Source organism: Ascaphus truei, chromosome 6, assembly GCF_040206685.1.
Source record: "Ascaphus truei isolate aAscTru1 chromosome 6, aAscTru1.hap1, whole genome shotgun sequence".
Lineage (NCBI taxonomy): Eukaryota > Metazoa > Chordata > Amphibia > Anura > Ascaphidae > Ascaphus > Ascaphus truei.
In genome coordinates this window covers 16823598-16831451 of record NC_134488.1, presented here as the reverse complement: position 1 = coordinate 16831451, position 7854 = coordinate 16823598, and the positions used below count along the sequence as shown (strand labels likewise).

Genomic DNA, 7854 nt, shown 5'->3' with positions numbered 1-7854 from the left:
AGCTCCCAACACAACACCTCTTACCCCTCCTGCCCAGGAACTGACACCCAAGCAGAGGTATATTGAACAAGGGCTTATTGTGCATCACTGCAGCTCTTCATGCAGCAGAGTAGATTCTCCAAAGTCCCAGACTTATGGAGAGTGCATACCCCAGTAGTAGAGGGTTTTGAGTCTTGGTGTTCCTCAGGCCTAAGCCTGGGGTGGGCATGCTTTCCCCCTATGGGGAAGACTGATAGCCCTTGTGCTCTCTCCTCCTCCCATAGCAAGACTAATTAACTTTGATACTCCCACATGGAAGTCTATATATATATATATATATAAAACAAAGAAAGAGTAACCTCGCATCCACTGTTAAATGTGAAAGGTCACCCTAAGCCGGTATATCAAGTTATAGTAACCATATCCGGCGGTGCTCACGGGAAATAGATAATAGAACAAGAACAGAGGAAAGGATCCCGTAAAGAGCACTCAAGCGTACCAAATATATGAATAAACAATTTATTAAGCTGACACAAAAACATAAAAAAAGAAAACAGTACGAAATGATTAAAATATGACATGGACCCCTGACACGGACACTGCAGTAAACACTTGTATAAAAGGAGGGTGAGCCACAGCAGTGGCCACTTATCCTATAAAAGTGCAACACACTATCACCTATATCCACCAACAGTGAAAGTAGCTAGCATAGAGGCATATGGAACACAATGTATTCACAGCAAGAAAACACTAGCCGTGAAAATGCTTGAGTACATATATCTAACTCAACATATAAGTCAAAAGCCAATGTCTTCCATACTAAACTGCGTAAGTAATTCTCAGAGAATAATAACAACCTGTGAGGAACAGCTCCCAAAATATGAGGTAAGTTGTAACTCATAAAATATCCCAGACATGCAGATGGAGCATTGAAACCCTGAGTAAGCAGCTAGCCACATAAGGTATGTACACTTAAACACAACATAAAGCATGGAGTGTTAGATGTGAGTGCAGCCATATAGTAGCTTACTTGCTCTAAATCGTGGTGGGTGGTGTGGATGCAGAAAAAATCTTTCGGGGAAGAAACATTACGCTTTAACCTGAGGAATTCACTAGTGGGTATGCCTCTAATCTGATGTGATGGATGAAAGCTTGTTGCGTGAAGTATTGAGTTGGTGGCTGTCCCTTTACGAAAAATATCTGTCTGAAGGCCCCCCCCCCTGGTCCAATGCTGAAGGCAAAAAATTCAAAAAATTAAATTCGGGTCTTGCTGGACTGAAAGGTGAGTTTAATGTTAAGGTCATTCTTGTTGAGTACATCGATGAAACTAGCAAACCCCCTGGCGGTACCACGCCAGAGGATAAGCACATCATCAATGTACCTCACCCACAGCAAAACACACCTTGTATGACTGGAGTTGTCTTCTGTAAAGACAACTTCCCTCTCCCACCACCCCAGGAAGAGGTTGACATAGGAGGGCGTGCAGGTGGCACCCATTGCGGTCCCTCTCTTTTGGAGGAAGTATTTGTTCTTAAAAATAAAGTTTGGTTCAGGGTGGCTTTTCTGGGGCTGCTTCACTTGTCAACCACACTTGGACTGCTGGGTGTGCACTGCGCATGCGCAGATGCGTGTGCAGTGCGAATGTGGAGGATTGTGAGTATGTGTGCATGCTGTGTAGCCTGCGCGACAGAGATGTATAGATTTGGTATTGGCTTTGGGGTTTTTCAGTAATTTCTGTACCCGTCAATTACACTAAACCCCCAGCCATTCAATGCGCATGCGCAGACGCATGCGCAGCACGAACATGGAAGTCAGTGCTAACCAAGTGCGTGTCAGGTTGATACGCAGTGCCCCTCTCCTCTCCCCATCAGCTGAGAGTGTGATCAGCTGTTCTCTCTCTCTTTGGCGTGAAATTTCCCCTTCTTAAACAGCTGCCTGCTCTAGCCTCCTCACCACTCCAAGTTTAAGTCTCTGGACGAAACGCGTAGGAGTGGGAGCACTAGGCAGGACCCCTGTTATATTCCTCCTAAGAGCATACGTAACTATGCTGCAGTACACCTCTGTTTGATTTTTTTCTGCATCCACACCACTGTGACAATATAGCTAACACCCTCAGATACAGAAGTAATTGATATCCTCTGATAACAAACCATGAATTTAATCGACATGGAAAATATAAGATAGAGGGTGTGGAGGCAGCAATCAGCCTCCCACCACTATGACCGGCCTGCCTAACACAATAACCTGGTGGAACATACAGAGCCATCAGTCTAGAGCATGCACTCACAAGGGTGTAATAAGACCAGATTAGATCAAATGATTGGCATAATAGATATAGCACTTGATGTATGTAACAGAACTTGTGTATACTTCGCAGAGTAGTGATTAACCTTTACGCAGGATGCAGTCCAAAAAACAATGTCCAAGGAAAAAGCTCCACACTTGTAAAAGTCGGTTACAATCCAATCAGGATTAATGAATGTATGTAAATAAAACTCAGTGAATACTTAGCCGCAGCTTAGACCAGGAGTCCAGGGCAGCACAATGAACCGCATGTGATCTGCCAATGGTGAAAATAACAGGATCATTGCTCCGCCGTCTTGGGTTCACAGAGGGATAGGTGTAGCAGCCATGGAGGTACTGAGGAGTATGAACAGAGGAACAGCACCATAGATGTGTGTGTGTGTGTGTGTGTGTGTGTGTGTGTGTGTGTGTGTGTGTGTGTGTGTGTGTGTGTGTGTGTGTGTGTGTGTGTGTGTATATATATATATATATATATGAAAAATAAAATAATTAATGGGTTCAAACCCAACCAAAAGTCTGTGACATCATCACAAAGTTGAAGAAATTAAAATGGCAGTGGGCCAGACATTTTGCAAGAAGAAATTACCATCGTTGGACACAGATGGCACTCGTCTAAATTCTAAGAGAGATTAAAAGACCAAGATGATGACCAAAAGTAAGATGGGAGGATGAAAATCAGAAAATTTGTTGGAGCAACATGTTGATTTCCATTTGATGGAGGAGAGGGAGTGGATGACGTGGAGCGTGTTCCTAAGGTATGACTGAAGTTGGACCACATAAGGTTGTAAAAAGTGCTCCACATACATGGAAAACTCGGCCTCATCAACTCCACCCCCGATATGATGGGCCTCCCTGGAGGATTCTCAAGGCTCTTGTGCACCTTCAGAAGACAATAGAAAATCTGAATACGTGGATTTTGCACATACTGTAGTGCCTATGAGTATTCTAAAACAAATCTGGGGCAATCATCAACAAGACCCAAATACATGCTGGGTACATGCTGGGTACATGCTGGGTACATGCTGCAACATTTCAGTTGACATTTCTGCAGACAGACTAATGACCTATCGGATTAACAGCGGGGGTTCCTGGCAGTCCCATTCAAACTGAATAGGACTGCCAGGGACCCATGCTGTGTTAATGCGATGGGCCATTAGTCTCTGCAGAAATGTCACTGAAATGTTGCAGCATGTACCCAGCATGTACCCAGCATGTACCTGGATCTTGTTGGTGATAGCCCCTGATTTTCCAAGGCAAGTTTAAGGCAAGTTTTAGAATACTCGTCGGCGCACCTGTATAGATATCTGAATTAATATTTTGTTATTGATTTATCTTCCAAGGCCTGCTTCAATAAAGAGCATAGCTCAGATTGATAGGCTAATGTTGGATCACTTGGAAGTATAATGTATGAAATCTGATCTGATAGTTATCTGTGAGCCCCCATAATATAATTTTCATGATTTTTGAGTACAATGCCGCCCCCCTTATCAGCTTGTCTAATGATGATACTGCTATCCAATTGTTTAAACTCATTGAGTGCCTTAGTTTCACCCATTGTTAGATTGTTTTAAATGTATGGTGATTCCATACAGAGTTTTTCTAGATTGCGTAATACAAGCATATAAAAGGTCTCTATATAACACCCTTTTGAGTGGTATGGGTAGAACAGTGATTTAGGTTTAAATGAAGTATGAACTTCTGTATACCCTGCGGAAAGGAGTCCTCCACATAGTCTAACCAGTTTTCTCCAACTGCATGGTCATATGAGAATAAAGATTGTGAATCTACATGTAGAGTTGATTCTCCCAATAGTTCAGTAAGAGTCTTCAGGCAATTGAGTTCCTTTTATTAAACTCTAGTATTATTTCATAATGTCCCTTCATGGACATAATGGAAAAATAACGTTTCTGAGTTAGTTTCCGCACAAAACTATTGCGATCCACACATAGATCAAAGGTCAGAGGTGTGGAACTGGGGCAACATGTAAACCTTTGCTAAGGAGTAGTGTTTGTTGTACTGTAAAGATATGAGTGGAAAGATTGTACATGCTGCTAGGTTCTGGAACCTCAATAAGGCCTGGGATATAGTACGGTAGGCCGTGCTGAGCCGATGCACTTACCCCCTGCACCTGACATCAGCGCGGCTTGAGCAGCTGCTTCTGCATGCGTGCGGAGGCTGAGAAATTCTGAGCAGACAGGTAAATTAAAAATTTGCCGCCCAGGGAAGCGGAGGAGCGGTCATGTGACCGCTCACATACAATGGGAGCAAGGGACTAGCCCCGCCTCCCGCCACGCCTCCGTTCCGCCTCCGCCCCACCTCCGCCTCGCCCCCGCCCCTCTCCCAAAGCGCGCTCACTGCCTCGTCTGCCAGGACACAAAAAAGCTCCAGTTTGAGCAGGCAAGGCAGAGCAGGAGCGCGGATCAGCGCGGCCCGAGGCACCATGCCCGAGGCCTAAGTGTTCTAACCTTATTTTGCTGTATGTGCCTCCCTGCTCTTGTTCCTCTTCTCCTCTTTTTCTTCCCTTGGTCGCATTTGGTGGGGGATGCTGCTTCTCCCATAGTGGATATGTTTTTTTCCCATCCTTGTGGATAGATTTGCTCGACCGCTTCCTAAAAAAGAGGTAGAGGGTTTGTTAGGATGACCTTTGATAAATGTAACTGAATCTTTGGACCTGGCTCCCGGATCTGTGATAATTGGTGCTGATTGTGCTCCTAAAAGTTCGTTCTATCTGGCAAAAGGGTTCAGATCTGAAAGAGCTTCAAATGTATTGGTGGTATGAAATTGATCTAGATTATCAGATGATTCATCAACTGAATGAATACGTCCCTCAAAAACTTCCCCAGTGGGATTAACCCTTGAGTTTCTACGGTTGTAAAAAAAATTCATTGTTTTTTTTTTAGGAATACCGATATTCCTTGGGGGGAATATTGCTACATTTCCTATTCATAACTTTACCGCTACTATAGTCCTCATTGTCTCTTGAGAGATTGATTTTCTTTCTCTCTACTATATCTTTCTCAACGGTTTCAATTTTGATGTTAGTTAGTGTTTCAAGTCTAATAAACTCTGGGTCCGCGAGTGAACCCTGAGCTCATTTTGGGTTTGGGTTGGGTTGCTTCAATAATTGTTCCAAGTGATTTAAGTTTTTCCTCTCTATAGAGAACTAAAAGTTTCATTAATGATAAAGAACATTGTTCTAATGTCTCATGCCAATTAGTTAAAAACAATTCATCCGTATCAAATAACGTTTTTTGAGGATTCTTAACCCCCTTGGTATGATTTTTTTGGCGATGTAATGTTGGAGGGACACCTTGCCCAACCAGTGACGCATTTCGGAGGAAGCTGTGGTCTACACAGCGAAACGCGTAGAGCTATTTCCAAGACTCCTGCAGTATGCACAGCTGCCTAGAAGGCGAAGGTGCCGAGTTTGCGGTCCCTTTGTTGCTGCTAGCCCCTGTGTGTTCCGGACCAGAAGACGTCACCCTTGCGCCGGAAGTGACGTCAGACGCCATTCATCGCGATCCGACGAGGATCACCAGGAGTTGCTACAGCCAGAGGTTCTTCCACTGACGCTCGTTATACCTCAAAAGTAAACGCTATGTGTACATTTTATATGTACTTATTCCGCTTGGGATCCTGCAAATTGCGGTCTGCAATATACAATCTGGTCTATCCATACGCTGTGTTTCTACCTACTTGTTGTAAGTAGGCAATCTATAGAGCCAAGATTTCCCTCTGTCTCTAATATCATAATATACCGCACAATCATTTTTTGTATTTTATTTTTGGGGTGTTCCTGCAACCATTGCTCCCTTCCAACCACCTGCGTGCATTTCGTCCTTAAGACATTTCTCTCATTTAAAAAAGTTTCCCTTCATATCTGGATCACTTTTTGATTTAGCAGCATCTACAGTATATTAGATATAAATTCATTTCACCTGCTAAACCTTTCTGCGGTGGAATTCATCATAGTGACTGTGAATATATATTATTAAGTTGTGATAGTAACTAGAAGCTGCTACAGGGCTAGAGAGACTTACAAACAAAAACACAAATAGTAACGCTAATTCAGTATACTATAATATTCGTGAGTAGTTTATATATATGAATATAATATGTGACATATATACTCAATTAGCGCTACTATTTGTGTTTTTGTCTGTATACATAATATATATATATATATACAGGCATACCCCGGTTTAAGGACACTCACTTTAAGTACACTCGCGAGTAAGTACATATCGCCCAATAGGCAAACGCCAGCTCACGCATGCGCCTGTCATCACGTCCTGAACAGCAATACCGGCTCCCTACCTGTACCGAAGCTGTGCGCAAGCGGGGAGACTATAGAGCCTGTTACACATGCGTTATTTACATCAGTTATACACGTATATGACGATTGCCGTACAGTACATGCATCAATAAGTGGGGAAAAGGTAGTGCTTCACTTTAAGTACATTTTCGCTTTACATACATGCTCCGGTCCCATTGCGTATGTTAATGCGGGGTATGCCTGTATATATATAGTCATGTGAAAAAGAAAGTACACCCTCTGAATTCTATGGTTTTACATATCAGGACATAATAGCAATCATCGGTTCCTTAGCAGGTCTTAAAATTAGGTAAATACAACCTCAGATGAACAACAACACATGACATATTACACTGTGTCATGATTTATTTAAAAAAAATAAAGCCAAAATGGAGAAGCCATGTGTGAAAAACTAAGTACACCATATGATTCAATAACTTGTAGAACCACCTTTAGCAGCAATAACTTGAAGTAATCGTTTTCTATATGACTTTATCAGTCTCTCACATCGTTGTGGAAGAATTTTGGCCCACTCTTCTTTACAACGTTGCTTCAGTTGCTTCAATTCATTGAGGTTTGTGGGCATTTGTTTATGCACAGCTCGCTTAGGCCTGGGACATAGTGAATTAATGCGGGCGGAGGCGTGCTGAGGCTCAGGGAAAGCGGGGCTTTCCCTGGCCTTACACAGCGCGCCGTCTGTGGGCGTGTCGGGGGTGGGTCTGGGGGCAGGCCAGTGACGTCACGGAGCTGGTTCGCCCTAATTGGGCGAACCGCTCACGTGACCGGCCCTGCCAAATTTGAATGAAAACTACGTGAGACACACGCTTCCCCAAGCGTGCGGACGCGTGCACGAGCCCCTGCTAAAGCCGCTCTCATTGCGGCTGCAGGGGCTCAGTGCCGAGCAGCAGCGCGCCTCAGCACGGGTCGCGCTGACCATGCCTGAGGCCTTAAGGTACAGCCACAGCATTTCAATCGGGTTGAGGTCTGGACTTTGACTGGGCCATTGCAACACCTTGATTGTTTTCTTTTTCAGCCATTCTGTTGTAGATTTGCTGGTGTGTTTGGGATCATTGTCCTGTTGCATGACCCAATTTCGGCCAAGCTTTAGCTGTCGGACAGATGGCCTCACATTTGACTCTAGAATACTTTGGTATACAGACGAGTTCATGGTGGACTAAATGACTGGAAGGTACCCATGTCCTGTGGCTGCAAAAACAAGCCCAGATCATCACCCCTCCACCACCGTGCTTGACAGT

The 7854-nt window shown here is 43.9% G+C and overlaps 1 protein-coding gene across 1 annotated transcript in view; it reads left to right on the top strand.

Moving 5' to 3' along the window:
- LOC142496680 (uncharacterized) overlaps nt 1-7854 on the top strand; it is a 35103-nt gene that overhangs the window by 669 nt on the left and 26580 nt on the right. The window lies entirely within an intron of this gene.